Genomic DNA, 16,223 nt, shown 5'->3' with positions numbered 1-16,223 from the left:
CAACATTTCTTCTCCTAGCACCATTGTTTATAATACAAGAACTGGGTTATAAGGTAGCCATGATAAGGAGAGAACAGAGAGAACAGCAGAGAACAAGATATACAATTGTATGACCTTTGACAAGATAAGGAATTCCTGTGTCTCGTCAGCTTACAACAATATATTCAAGGGAGAAAGAGCTCAGCAAGAACATGAAGCACGAGACTGCATGAGGCTACTTAGTCTGACCCCCGATATGGCTGCTACATTCCCCCCTTAAATGCATAATTTCATTACAATTATAGCATTTCTGATAACTATACAAAGCTTTTTGTGACATACATATTACTTAGCCTCTTGTTGGGATATTAGAGCGTAGAGGGCAGCAGTTTTACTAGCTGAGACATAAAACAGATTGATTAAACAGCGCATAAGACAAGGAACGCAGAGACATAACAGTACTTTTATGAACAACACTGGTAGAATTAGGATGAACAATGCTTCAAGCCAGCTAAGATCTGGAAGCCAAGGGGTTAACTAATTGAGCTAATTGTTTTGTCTTATTGTTTTGTTAGCTACTATATTGTGCAGCTTGTTGATTTGTTCATCTACAGCATTGCCATTATCAGTTAAGTTAAAAAAACAGAACTTTTGGTGTGTCTCACAACTTAAATAATGAAGAAGGAAGAGGTAATCTATACCAGCTCTATTTTTTAGAACTGCACCTTTTAGATCACACAACTCTTTATTTAATAATGACAATGCTCGTGAGGTGGCATTTATGCTTTTGGCTAAGCTGCAAGCTAACCGGTTGATCTTCAGACCATCAGCCAAGGCTAAACCTGGAACCCTAACCAATGACATTGCTAAGGCTAATTTTTCTGAGTCAGAATATAACTGTACATGACTATTACAATTTTTAGTTAGTTGGAGTGCTCGAGGCTGCCATCGACGGATTTTTTCGGGCCACAGGGGAAGAATTGGCACCAGTTCAATTGGCGGCTGAGGCAACATGGGTGGTTATTAGACAAGTTGGCAGGAATGAATGACCAAGTGCGGGAACTACATGTCTAAAACCATCTATGAGGCAAAAGTATGTGGGCATCATTAAAAGATATGTTTTGAATTTTATTACAGTGGAAGGGGGCCAGGGATAGCTTTATATTTTTTGGAAAATTTTTGACAATTAAGCACACGTAGCATTTGTTTTAGCAACGATGGGGGTGCGTAGAGTGAACTCTGTAGGGGGTAGGATCTTTGTAACTACGCCCCAATTAGCATTTTGGGAATAAGTTAAACTTACACTATAAACTCTTAACATGGTATCTTTTTGAATTTTTTCAGGATGTCTACAGACAGGTATTAGGCAAGAGCTAATAAGCCTGTTTGCAGGTATACCTCTTGGCAAAAAAAAATGTTTTACTCTCGCGATGTTAGCCAGGTGAAGCCAGTAATTATCAGCAAATCACTGGGACAAACTTCTCCTTTCAGGGGCAGACCCCCCTTTTTGCACCTTATTAAGGAAACACAATGCAACACTACTAACACTACAACATGCATGTTTGATCTTCTTTGGGATCTGACCGTACACCGGGCAGCTATTCACCTGGCAAGCTGCAGTAGGGTCTAGTCCCCTTCTTCAATTTTCCAGTTGCAGGTTTGACCGTACGCAGGGGGACAGTCTCCCGGTGTGTCTACAGTAAGGTTTAGTCTGAGTCTTCTTTAGAATGATTTTTAAAGGATTTTCAGGATTTCTGTTTACAGTCTACTCTCCCCCTCTCGCTCTCTTGACTCGTGTCTAATGTATCTAGGGTTTAACTCTAGCTGCTTTCATAGCTGCGGGGGTGGAAAGTATGACAGTTCTCAGTCCTCTCCATCTGGGAGTCAAAGGGTTATTTTTCTCTCTTTAACTCATACTTTAACTCTTGGTTGGAAAGGAAGAACTTCTGTGATGGGAATGGCTTATTTTTTAAGACAAAGCGACGCTGGGCTTGAAGAACTTTGCTCAGTGTTTGGACTTCTTGTTTAAGGCTAACGTTTGCTTGCTTTTTATGCTGCTCCAGTGTCAATTATGAAGTCAATGTCACGGCCCTTCACAGTCAGTGTCATGGCCCCTCTCAAGCTGTTTCCCTCTTCGCCTATTCTGGCCCCTTTGGGGTTTTTTTTGTATTTGATTTATTTTATTTGGGCATTCATGCCACTAATGTCTATCTTGTCCACACTGGGCACACTGTTTTTTTTTTAAGAATCTTCTGCCTCTGCCGGGTCTTCTTCTTTTTTTTTTTTCGTTTATGTCTTCTTGGGCCTCTGGGTCGAGGGGGGTGTACTGGCGATAGGCATCTGAAAGACGCTCCAAGTACGCTCTGGGGCCTCGGTGGCACCTTGCAGCACTTTAGACACTTTGGTCATATTAATTGACTTCTTTATACCTGCTTTCATGGCTTTTAACAGCAGGGTTTGATACTGGGTGAGGCGCTCTAGCCCCACTTGTGTTTTCCTGACAGGACTACGACAGGCCAGGAAATAAAATGCCTCTAATGTTGGTGTGTAATTAGAAATTATGTTGTTGTTGTTCAGTCGTTCAGTCGTGTCCGACTCTTCGTGACCCCATGGACCATAGCACGCCAGGCCTTCCTGTCCTGCGCACTCTCCCGGAGTGTGCTCAGGTTCATATTCATTGCATCGGTGATGCTATCTAGCCATCTCATCCTCTGTCGTCCCCTTCTCCTTTTGCCTTCAAACTTTCCCAACATCAGGGTCTTTTCCAGAGAGTTTTCTCTTCGCATTAGGTGGCCAAAATATTTGAGCTTCAGCTTCAGAATCTGTCCTTCCAATGAGCAGTCAGGGTTGATTTCCTTTAGGATTGACTGACTGGACCTCCTTGCAGTCCAGGGGACTCATAAGATTCTTCTCCAGCACCACAGTTCAAAAGCATCAATTCTTCGGCGCTCAGCCTTTCTTATAGTCCAGCTCTCACAGCCATACATTACTACTGGAAAAACCATAGCTTTGATTAGACGGACCTTTGTCGGCAAGGTGATGTCTCTGCTTCTTACTATGCTGTCTAGGTTTGCCATAGCTTTCCTCCCAAGGAGCAAGCGTCTTTTAATTTCATGGCTACAGTCACTGTCTGTGGTGATCTTGGAGCCTAAGAAAGTAAAATCTGTCACTGCTTCCATTTCTTCCCCTTCTATATGCCAGGAAGTGATGGGGCCAGATGCCATGATCTTAGTTTTTTTAATGTTGAGTTTCAAACCAGCTTTTGCACTCTCCTCTTTCACCCTCAACAAGAGGCTCTTGAGATCCTGTTAACTTTCTGCCATTAGGGTGATATCGTCTGCATATCGGAGGTTGCTGATAATTCTCCCAGCAATCTTAATTCCGACCTGTGATTCATCCAACCCGGCGTTTCTCATGATGCACTCTGCATATAAGTTAAATAAGCAGGGTGACAATATGCAGCCTTGTCGTACTCCTTTCCCAATTTTGAACCACTCGGTTGTTCCATGTCTGGTTCTTACTGTTGCTCCTTGACCTTCGTACAGGTTTCGCAGGAGACAGGTAAGGTGGTCTGGTACTCCCATCACTTTAAGAATTTGCCAGAGTTTGTTGTGATCCACACAATCAAAGGCTTTAGCGTAGTCAATGAAGCAGAAATAGACGTTTTTCTGGAATTCTCTTGCTTTCTCCATGATGCAGCGAATGTTGGCGATTTGATCTCTAGTTCCTCTGCCTCTTCGAAACCCAGCTCGTACTTCCGGTAGTTCTCAGTTCGCATACTGCTGAAGCCTAGCTTGTAGGATTTTGAGCATCACCTTGCTGGCATGTGAAATGAGCGCAATTGTGCAGTAGTTTGAACACTCTTTGGCGTTGCCCTTCTTTGGAATTGGAATGTAAACTGACCTTTTCCAGTCTTGCAGCCATTGTTGAGTGTTCCAAATTTGTTGACATATTGAATGCAGCACTTTAACAGCATCATCTTTTAGGATTTTAAATAGCTCAGCTGGAATACTGTCATCTCCGCTAGCTTAGTTGTTACTAATGCTTCCTAAGGCCCACTTGACTTCACTCTCGAGGATGTCCGGCTCAAGTTCAATGACCTCACTATCATGGCTATCAGGGACATTCAGATCTTTCCTGTATAGTTCTTCTGTGTATTCTTGCCACCTCTTCTTAATCTCATCTGCTTCTGTTAGGTCCCTGCCTTCTTTGTCCTTTATCATGCCTGTCTTTGCACAAAACGTTCCCTTGAGATCTCCAATTTTCTTGAAGAGATCTCTAGTCTTTCCCATTCTGTTGTTTTCCTCGATTTCTTTGCATTGTTCATTTAAGAAGGCCTTCTTGTCTCTCCTTGCTATTCTCTGGAACTCTGCATTCAGTTGGATATATCTTCCCCTTTATCCCTTGCTTTTCGCTTCCCTTCCTTCTTCAGCTACTTGTAAAGCCTCATCAGACAGCCACTTGGCTTTCTTGCATTTCTTTTTCTTTGGGATGGCTTGAGTTGCTGCCTCCTGAACAATGTTACGGACCTCCGTCCATAGTTCCTCAGGCACTCTGTCTATCAGATCTAATCCCTGAAATCTATTCCTCACCTCCACTGTATATTCATAAGGCATATGATTTAGGTCATACCTGAACGGTTTAGTGGTTTTCCCGACATTCTTCAATTTAAGCTGAAATTGTGCAACAAGAAGCTCATGATCTGAGCCACAGTCAGCTCCAGGTCTTGTTTTGACTGACTGTATAGAGCTTCTCCATCTGTGACTGCAAAGGATATAATCAATCTGATTTCGATATTTACCATCTGGTGATGTCCATGTGTAGAGTCGCCTCTTGTGCTGTTGGAAAAGAGTGTTTGCTATGATCAGCGTGTTCTCCAGGCAAAACTCTATTACCTTTTGTCCTGCTTCATTTTGTGCACCAACAGCCACCAAGGCCATGCTTGCCTGTTATCCTGGTGATTTCTTGACTTCCTACTTTAGCATTCCCCTATGATGAAGAGGGCATCTTTTTTTGGTGTTAGTTCTAGAAGGTGTTGTAGGTCTTCATAGAACCGATCAACCTCAGCTTCTTCGGCCTCAGTGGTTGGGGCATAGACTTGAATTACTGTGATGTTGAATGGTTTGCCTTGGATTCGTACTGAGATCATTCTATCATTTTTAAGATTGTACCTCAGTACTGCTTTTCCCACCCTTTTGTTGACTATGAGTGCTACTCCATTTCTTCTAAGGGTTTCTTGCCCACAGTAGTAGATATGATGGTCACCTGAATTAAATTCGCCCATGCCTGTCCATTTGAGTTCGCTGATTCCCAAGATGTCGATGTTCAATCTTGCCATCTCATGTTTGACCACCTCTAGCTTACCTTGATGCATGGATCTGACATTCCAGGTTCCTAAACAATATTGTTCTTTACAGCATCGGATTTCCTTTTCACCACCAGACACATCCACAGCTGAGTGTCCTTTCGGCTAGGGATGGACGAAAGTCATTTACCTGTCCTCGAAGCTTGTTCGCGGTGGGGGGGAGGTGCTTCGCTGCTCCCCCCGTGAAGTTCAGGCCGGGGTGGGAGGCTTCCCGCCTCGCCCGGCCGAAATTCAGGCCGGGGGGGAGGCTTCCCGCCTCGCCCGGCCGAAATTCAGGCCGGGGAGGAGGCGCCTCGCCTTGCCCGGCCGGGAACTCAAAAGTTTTTTTTTTTTTTTTAAACGCCCCCGTGATAGGCTATATGACGATTAACGTAGCCTATCACGGCTAGATCTGCAAAGTCAGCCGTGATAGGCTACGTTAATCGTCACGTAGCCTATCACGGGTGACTTAAAAAAAAAAAAGCGTGTACGCTAATGGCGGCCCCCATAGGGAGCCGCCATTCGCGTTCCTTATTTGGTCGCTGTAGTTTACATAAAGATTTACGTAGACTACGGCGAAAATAAGGGCAACGCAAATAGCGTTGCCCTTATTTTCGCCGTAGTCTACGTAAACCTTTGCGTAGACTACAGCGACCAAATAAGGAACGGGAATGGCGGCTCCCTATGGGGGCCGCCATTATCCGTACGTGCTTTTTTTTTTTTTAAAGTCACCCATGATAGGCTACGTGACTATTTACGTAGCCTATCATGGCTGACTTTGCAAATCTAGCCGTGATAGGCTACGTTAATCGTCACGTAGGCTATCATGGGGGCGTTTTTGTTTTTTTTTCTTTGATTGGAATGGCGGCGGCGGCAGCCGGTCGAAAGACCGGCTGCCGCTTCCGCCCCGGGCGAACACCCGCTGAACCGCCGGCCGGACCCGCCGCCGGGAGGGACATTCGGCAAAGGTAAGGTGCGGCATTCGGCAAAGGCAAAGGGGGGGTGTGGGAGCGGGGGGGTGCTGAGAATTTCTCTCCGAAACTTGTTCAGGGGGCCGAACACGTTGGCGCTCGGCCCCCCGAAGTTTTGGGGAGAAATTATCCGCCAACCCTACTTTTGGCTTTGGCCCAGCCACTTCACTCTTTCTGGCGCTACTTGGAAATACCCTCTGCTCTTCCCCAGTAGTATATTGGACACCTTCTGGCCTGAGGGGCTCATCTTCCAGCGTCATATCTTTTAGCCTTGTGACACGTTCCATGGGGTTTTCTTGGCAAGAATACTGGAGTGGGTTGCCATTTCCTTCTCCAGTGGACCACATTTTGTCAGAACTCTCCGCCATGACCTGTCCGTCTTGGGTGGCCCTGCACATCATAGCTTATGGCTTCACTGAGTTACGCAAGCCCCTTCTCCACAACAAGCCGGTGATCCATGAAGAAATTATGTACAAGTCTGTTAATGCCCATTTCTTATTCAGGAAAATGGGGGAACTAAGGAGATTTGCTTATGGCTCCTAGAACTTTGAAATGTAGAACTTCATGTATTTCAAATTTGGTATCTTAATGCTTATTTCTCCATTCCCCAGATTCCAAAGACTTGAAGAGAGTAACAACACATTTCACAAAAACACAAATTTAAAACATCCAATTAATGGGTTGGATCCACTTAACTGAGTTCTGCTTGCACTAGGGATGTACGAAAATCACTTACCTTTAATGAAATTTGATTCACGGTGGGGGGGAGGCGCTCTGTCTCTCCCCCCCGAAATTCTGGCCAGGGGGGGAGGCGCTCCGTCCCTCTACCCCCGAATCCTGGCCGGCCGGGCCCGCAAATGGCGGTGGCTGTAGCCTCCGCCTTTTGTGTCCCTGCAGTCAGCCATGATAGGCTACGTAAATGTTTACGTAGCCTATCACGGCTGAGTAAAAAAAAAAAAAGCGCGTATGCAAATGCACATCTACGCTATTTGCGTTCCCCTTATTTTCTCCGTAGTCTATGTAAATGTTTACATAGACTAAGATGTGCCAAAATAAGGAATGCAAATGGCGGCACCGATGGGCGCCGCCATTTGCGTACACGCTTTTTTTTTTTTTTACTCAGCCGTAATAGGCTACGTAAACATTTATGTAGCCTATCATGGTGTTTTTTAAAATTTAGCCGTGATAGGCTACATAAATCTTTATGTAGCCTATCACATTTTTTTTTTTTAAACTTGGAAATGGTGGCGGCAGCAGCCGATCGGAAGACCTGCTGCTGCAGCCGCCACTGCTGAACCGCCGCTGGAGCCGCCGCCGGAGCCGCCGCCGCCAGGAAGATTCGCCAAAGGTAAATCCCGTTCCAGGGGGGCAGACCGTTTCGCCACCGATTTCGGGGGGCCGAATGCGCTGGCATTCAGCCTCCCCGAGATTCATGGTGAAATTCTCTGACATCCCTAGCTTGCACTGGAAGAAGAGGAAAGCAAACATCATGATTCCTCCTTCCCCCTACAGCCCCCTATGCCTCCTGAAAAGCTGCTCTGGAGGGCTGAGTAGGACCCCTTTGGAGAAACATGAGTGGTAATGCAGGGGGAAGATTGCCTCCCCACCCCACTCCTCCAGTGATGAGCCTCTGCTGGATCCCACTGCCTTCCAGTCTGGATCCATGCCAATATCTGTTTCAAACTGATATTAACTGGGCACATCATACTTGCTACAATAGTCAAATGGCTTGACCAAGTCCTCTGCAGTAAGGGTGTTGAACCTCTTTCAACCAGAGGGTCAAATTCCATTTCAAAGAAGCTCTTGGGGGCCACATTCTAGTGGTGGATGGGGATGATGGCAAAAGGGGTGGGGCGAAATACCACAAGTGCCACTGTACTTTATCTTAAAGTTATTACTGCCAGTAATTACGCCTTAGGAGAGGCTTAGTTACTGGCTGAAATGGTGCAGAAATGCTGGGAAACAACCAAACAATTGCTGTTCAGGGCAAAGTGGGTGAGTCCTGGGGAAGGGGTGGCATCAAGGGAATACGTATCCCCCCCCTTAAGGTCCTGCACCCATGTCTACAGCCGACCCCAAATAGAAAGATTTCTCAAATACATCCAGAAGATGCAGTAGTCTCTTGGAAGAAGAAATTCCATGACTGTTGGAGCACCTGCAGAGAGCAGCTTTTTGCGGGCTTATCTGCTCTGACACAGAGGATAAGCTCAAGCAGGAAATCTCACCCAGATCTGAAGTTCTAATACGGTTGAGTCTATATCCCTTTCTGCCCTTTTCTCTTTACATTTGGAAGTGGCAAGCAGAAGAACAAATTGCTCCTGTTCCAGCCCGAGCAAGGCTTCCGTCCCTCAAGCGAAAGTGTGTTGCAAAATGGGGAAAAGCCACAATGACTCCATGAATTAGAGAGTGACATTTGCGGCATGGTGAGAGCAGGGAGTGGAGACTCATGCCTCCACATAGTCACTGCTTTATGCCATTCAAATGAGCAGTCTATTAACTTTTTAATTGTTATTATTTACCTGCAGAGAATGGCAGGAATGCTTCCCTTTTCCTGAACTGACCATTTTCCAGGAAATGGCCCGGATTAAAGACATTAGGCATTTCCCATTCATCTTTGTCGAACACCACTGATATCAAGCTGGGGAACAAGATGGTTCCCTGCCAAAGAAAAAGCAGGGAAGAAAGTAGATTAAAATGTCAGGTAAAATGTCCTTGGGAGAAGAAACTCCATGACTGTTGGAGCACCTGCAGAGGGCAGCTTTTTGCGGGCTTATCTGCTCTGACATAGAGGATAAGCTGAAGCAGGAAATCTCACCCAGGTCTGACTGAGGTTCTAATACGGTTGAGTCTATATCCCTTTCTGCCCTTTTCTCTTTACATTTGGAAGCGGCAAGCAGAAGAACAAATTGCTCCTGTTCCAGCCCAAGCAAGGCTTCCGTCCTTCAAGTGAAAGTGTGTTGCAAAATGGGGAAAAGCCGCAATGGCTCCATGAATTAGAGAGTGACATTTGCGGCATGGTGAGAGCAGGGAGTGGAGACTCATGCCTCCACATAGTCACTGCTTTATGCCATTCATCGATGGATCTCCAACTGTACTAAGCCTCAAACTCTATCTGCATACACACAGAGAAGGGTTAAGTTTTGGCTTCAGGGTTTTCTATTCATTATTTAGTAATTCCTGAAATGGTTTACAAAAACTTCAGGTCCTCTCATAGATTTTTCAATATATTCTCTAAACATGGGACTGTTTTGGAGTAAGGATTAGAAATACCAGATGCTGACAGGTTTCAGGCCTGTTATCGGTTCAGACCCAGAACTGGGGTTGGCATACTGTTTCATAGAGGGATTGGAAGAAAGCAAAATTATCTCAAACCACCCCACCCCATCCAGATTATACTGCACCCCCAATACACCCCAATAGTTGCTAAAAGAGCAATAACTCCAGATAGCTTGTACAAGCCAAGTCAAACCACAGAGGGCAAAAAGAAATATCCCAGTAGTACTAACCAACTCTCAGAAAATGTTTTCATAAGACTGGCATATCCTAGTCTTGTTTGGATTCAAACATTCTTCTGAGAATTCAGGCTGAGAAGGCCACCAAGACCAAAAATGCAGGCCTGCGCATCTATTTGTGCTAGTGCTATTGAAGCTGTTATGCCCAACAGTTCTACAACTTCATAGCAGCAGAGGAGAAGGAATATATGGCAAACCACAATATCATGGAGGGAGGGGGCCAGATTGGCAACTGAATGAATAAGTCTGGGGTCTCCAACGTGGTGCCCACCAGGCTCCCTACCCCTGATTTTTATTTTATGACTTAAGATGGTTTCATCTATTCCCCCCCCTCCCCAAAATTGGGATGCTGGCATGCTGCGAAACAAAGGGCTTCCCTCCAGTTCCATCCTTATTTGGGTTCAAAAAGTGGTATTCTGGTTTGGAGCTCAGACCCCATCTCTATCTTGTACTTAGGTTCTTGTTTCTTAGGTAGTTTTCTTTTCATCTCACCACTTTGTCTTCTTGGAAATGAATGTTTTGTGACCAGTATGCCCACTAACTCCAGCAAAGGAGATCATTACCTTGTCGTGGTGCTGGAGCTTGAGCACCTCAATGACGCCATGAGCTAAATCGTGAAGGGCCGCCCAAGACAGGAAGATCATGGCAGAGAGGTCAGACTAAATGCGGTCCCTGGGGAAGGAAACGGCAACCCATCCCCATTATTCTTGCCATGAAAACTAAATGGATCAGTACAACCAGAGATATGTTGGTATACCATCAGAAGATGGGACTTCCAGGTCGGAAGATAGTCAAAATGCTACTGGGGAGGAACAGAGGATAAGTTCAACTAGCCCCAGATGTGATGATGCAGCTAGCTCAAAGCCGAAAGGATGGCTAGCGGCCAATGGTGCTGGTGGTGAACAATGAATCCAATGTTCTAAAGATCAACACATCATAGGAAGCTGGAAAGTAAGATCTATGAGCCAGGGCAAATTGGATGTGGTCACTGGGGAGATATCAAGATTAAATATAGACATTTTGGGTGTCAGTGAACTGAAATGGACTGGAATGGGCCAGTTCACATCAGATGACTATCAGATCTACTACTGTGGACAAGAGGACCACAGAAGAAATGGAGTAGCCATCATAATTAATAATGAAGTGGCTAAAGCAGTGCTTGGATACAATCCAAAAAACGATAGAATGATCTCAATTCGAATTCAGGGTAAGTCATTTAACATCACAGTGATCCAAATATACGCCCCAACCACAGATGCTGAAGAAGCAGAAGTAGATCAGTTCTATGAGGATCTGCAGCACCTACTGGATAATACGCCAAACAAAGATGTTATTTTCATTACAGGAGACTGGAATACTAAGGTGGGTAGTCAAACGACACCTGGAATTACAGGCAAGCATGGTCTGGGAGAACAAAATGAAGCAGGACATAGGCTGATAGAATTTTGCCAAGACAACTCACTGTGCATAACAAACACTCTCTTCCAACAACCTAAGAGACGACTTTATACATGGACTTCACCAGATGGTCGACACCGAAATCAAATTGACTACATCCTTTGTAGCCAAAGGTGGCGGACATCTATGCAGTCGGTAAAAACAAGACCTGGAGCTGAATGTAGATCATGAACTTCTTATTGCACAATTTAGAATCAGACTAAAGAGAATATGGAAGACCCACAGATCAGTTAGATATGAGCTCACTAATATTCCTAATGAATATGCAGTGGAGGTGAAGAATAGATTTAAGGGACTAGATTTAGTAGATAGGGTCCCGGAAGAGCTATGGACAGAAGTTCGCAACATTGTTCAGGAGGCGGCAACAAAAAACGTCCCAAAGAAAAAGAAAACCAAGAAGGCAAGATGGCTGTCTGCTGAGACGCTGGAAGACGCCCAAGGCAACAGTGATAGGGGGAGATATGCCCAATTAAATGCAAAATTCCAGAGGTTAGCCAGAAGAGATAAGGAATTATTTTTAAACAAGCAATGTGCGGAAGCAGAAGAAGATAATAGAATAGGAAGGACAAGAGACCTCTTCCAGAAAATTAGAAACATCGGAGGTCAATTCCAGGCAAAAATGGGTATGATAAAAAAAAAAGATGGCAAGGACCTAACAGAAGCAGAAGAGATCAAGAAAAGGTGGCAAGAATATACGGAAGATCTGTATAGGAAGGATAATAATATCGGGGAGAGATTTGACGGTGTGGTCAGTGAGCTAGAGCCAGACATCCTGAAGAGTGAGGTTGAATGGGCCTTAAGAAGCATTGCTAATAACAAGGCAGCAGGAGACAACAGTATTCCAGCTGAACTGTTTAAAATCTTGCAAGATGATGCTGTCAAGGTGATGCATGCCATATGCCAGCAAATTTGGAAAACACAAGAATGGCCAACACATTGGAAAAAATCAACTGATACCACCATAGCAAAAAAGGGAAGCACCAAAGAATGTTCAAACTATCAAACAGTGGCACTTATTTCGCATGCCAGTAAGGTAATGCTCAAGATCTTGCAAGGTACACTCCAGCAATTCATGGAACGAGAATTGCCAGATGTACAAGCTGGGTTTAGAAAAGGCAGAGGAACTAGAGACCAAATTGCCAATATCCGCTGGATAATGGAGAAAGCCAGGGAATTTCAGAAAAACATCTATTTCTGTTTTATTGACTATTCTAAAGCCTTTGACTGTGTGGATCATAACAAATTGTGGCAAGTTCTTGGTGGTATGGGGATACCAAGTCATCTTGTCTGCCTCCTGAGGAATCTGTATAATGACCAAGTAGCAATGGTAAGAACAAACCACGGAACAACAGACTGGTTTAAGGTTGGGAAAGGAGTACGGCAGGGTTGTATACTCTCACCTTACCTATTCAACCTGTATGCCGAACACATCATGCGACGTGCTGGGCTTGATGAAGCCAAGGCTGGAGTTAAAATCGCTGGAAGAAACATTAACAATCTCAGATATGCAGATGATACCACTTTGATGGCTAAAAGCGAGGAGTAGCTGAGGAACCTCATGATGAAGGTGAAAGAAGAAAGTGCAAAAGCTGGGTTGCAGTTAAACCTAACCCCCCCCCCCCAAGATTATGGCAACCAGCTTGATTGATAACTGGCAAATAGAGGGAGAAAACGTGGAGGCAGTGACAGACTTTGTCTTTCTAGGTGCAAAGATTACTGCAGACGCTGACTGCAGCCAGGAAATCAGAAGACGTTTACTTCTTGGGAGGAGAGCAAGGACAAATCTTGATAAAATAGTGAAGAGCAGAGACATCACACTGACAAAAAAGGTCCACATAGTGAAAGCAATGGTATTCCCCGTAGTAACCTATGGCTGCGAGAGCTGGAGCATAAGGAAGGCTGAGCGAAGGAAGATAGATGCTTTTGAACTGTGGTGCTGGAGGAAAATTCTGAGAGTGCCTTGGACTGCAAGAAGATCAAACCAGTCCATACTCCAGGATAGAAAGCCAGACTGCTCACTTGAGGGAATGATATTAAAGGCAAAACTGAAGTACTTTGCCACATAATGAGAAGACAGGACACCCTGGAGAAGATGCTGTTGCTAGGGAAAGTGGAAGGCAAAAGGAAGTGGGGCCAACCAAGGGCAAGATGGATGGATGATATTCTGGAGGTGACGGACTCGGCCTTGGGGGAGCTGGGGGTGGCGACGGCCGACAGGAAGCTCTGGCGTGGGCTGGTCCATGAAGTCACGAAGAGTCGGAAGCGACTGACCAAATAAACAACAACAACATGCCCACTATGGCAGCCATTTTATGAATGGGCAAGACCCCCGTGGCAACCATTCTGTGAGAGCACCCATGACACTTTCAAAATTCCAAATGTGTCCACTGATCCAAAACATTTGGGGACCATTGGAGTAAGCTTTTCTCCCCCAGTGACAAACATCTGATGTAACTCAGTATTTAGACCATTGGCTTAACATTTTGGCATCTCTAGGAAAGATATATTACAAAGATTAGATCTATTTCCTTATCACTTACTTTGGGCAAACGAAACCCAGCCAGTGTTGTGTCATTAGCTGCCAGCCGGGGCAAATTCAAAGGCACAATGTTACTTATCCTTTGAACTTTGTGAATGCATTGGTATGCATTGGTATAGGGCATGTGATCCCTGTCATTCATTGCTGGCTGTCACAACTGGCCAATCACAGGGTCTATTTCTGTCTGGACCCTTGCTAGAAACAAAGTTACATTTGCTTTGTTTCTAGCAAGAAACAAAAAAGAAAAGCACACCTCAACTACCAGGCAAGCAGGGTTCTCTAAGAAATAGGGAAAGCACACACATGCACACAATTTTGCATGACAAGAATATGTAATTCTCCATGCCAGGATAACCTTTAGTATGAACAAGTCCACGAAGGATCAGGGATATGGGATGTTCACCCAAAGGTTTTAACAGCTACCACCATCTAACTTTTCTCAGACAGTTAGAATGCCTTTAATAAAAGAACCCCCATATTTAGGGATGGTTCAAACCTCTTCAGACCTCTGATAAAAGACTTGAATGAACTTTAGGTACAGAATTATAATTATAGAAAAATAAAATTGTATTTATTTAAGGAAATGTATGTGACATTTAAAAAGTAAAAACAAGTAGAAACTGCTAAAAAATATCAATGAAACCTTCTTAAAACCTGGTATCATTTGACCAGCAGGTACTTCTCATGCCTTGGGTCCCCCCACCCACAACAGTCCTTGCTTTTACCCCATTCTAAAAGGTGAGGTAACACATGCCTCTCTGGGAACAAGGAGTCTTGAAGGTGCGTATCATTGCCTTATGTTGGCACACACACAACTCAACTTGAGCTCTCGAAGCCAAGGACAAGTCTTTCTTAATAGAAACAGGCCTCCTGGAAGTGAGGGGATTAACCCACTTTGGAGTGGACTAATCATCACTGTCAGCTACAACTAGCAAAATAGTACTTATTATTTATTTATATTATTTGTAAACTATTATTTGTAATAGTTATGTACTGCTAAATATAATAAAGTGCCTAAGCAGTTCACATTTGCCAATGTAGAAGTTGTTCTGGCCCTTTATTACCACTACTTGCCCATGTCACCTGTGAATACACACCTGACCCTGAGATAGGATTATTCCACAGGACATTGTGGGTGCACACACGCACACACGCACACACGCACACACACACACCAGATCACAAGTAGCTAACAGCAGGATTTGTGAAGTGTCTGCCTAGGATACATTTGTCAATTCACAAAGAGGATTACATGCACAAACATACACATCATCGCAAACAGGCAGAAGGAAAATGGGATTCCCATTAGTAATATGAAGTGTGGTGAAGTTGTTAGCCAAGCAAACTTTTACATCCTGCTACTTGCTGCACAAAGTCAGTATCCCACAAAGCGATTATGCCACAATATGTGTTCCTTTTCTTTACACTGCAGTTGTAATTCACCTGTAGAACACAGACTTACTAAGCAGAACACAAACAAAAAATTATCATGGCGCCTTGGAGATTAAGTGGCTTCCATGTGGCATGAGCCATGTCGTTCAGATGCAAGCACAAAAGTCTGAGGACGTTTTTGAAAGGGATGGTAAGAAATGCCCTAACCCCGGTGCCAGCTTGTCTTGGTGCAGGCAGGTGGGGTGAGAAGAGGTGAATGGTGCCTACTGGTCACCCCCCGTGGCACCACCTGGCTTGGGAGGGGCCAACGGAGCCCTCTTAAGCTCTGCGCCCCCTCCCAGTCCAGCTCTCTCGCAGCTGACCTGACCGCGAGAAAATCGGACTGCAGCCTGCCTCTTCACTCCTTCAATAAGGATCCTCACTGCCGGCCACGTCAGATGGGATGGCTGACCTCGGTTCTCCTTGCCCTTGTGGCCATTGGCGCTCACCGAGCCAGCAGGGCAGCCCATGCTCCCTCCAGTAGCTGCGCCTTCTCCCCTTGCGCCATGGCAGTGGCTGGCTTCTGCTGGCCCCTGTCAGCAGCAGTGGTGTCGGCTGGCGCTTCCTGCGCCTTTTGTGAGGCCGCGCTTGCGACAGCAGATGGCCCTGCGGGTCACCATGGATGGCACTTGCCTGTGCTTGCCACGCCTCATGCATGACTGCCCCCCATTCTCTGTTTCTCACTGCAGCAGCGGCTGGCTCCAGAGGGGGTAGGGGTGTACGAAACCCCGCTTACCTGGCTCCGCCGGGTTGTGCTGGGGGGAGGAGGTGCTCTGTCCCTCCCCCCAGAATCCTCACTGGCCGGCTCCGCTCCGCTCCGTGGGGATTCCGCAGAGCCACAGGCTGGCTCCGCCAGCAGCTGGACATCCGGCTGCTGACTAGCAGGGACGCAAATGGCGGCTGCCATAGCTGCCGCCGTTTGCGTCCCTGTATTCAGCCGTGATAGGCTACGTAAAGACTTACGTAGCCTATCACTTCTGAGTTAAAAC

At 45.4% G+C, this 16,223-nt stretch overlaps 1 pseudogene; it reads right to left on the bottom strand.

Moving 5' to 3' along the window:
* Window positions 1-16,223, bottom strand: part of LOC146348103 (cytochrome P450 2J2-like) — a 66,944-nt pseudogene that overhangs the window by 39,445 nt on the left and 11,276 nt on the right.

This window comes from Heloderma suspectum, chromosome 4, assembly GCF_057233095.1.
Source record: "Heloderma suspectum isolate Gila_16-S chromosome 4, 16-S_ref, whole genome shotgun sequence".
NCBI lineage: Eukaryota > Metazoa > Chordata > Lepidosauria > Squamata > Helodermatidae > Heloderma > Heloderma suspectum.
The sequence above is the reverse complement of the archived record's forward strand: the minus strand, read 5'-3'. Positions and strand labels throughout refer to the sequence as shown.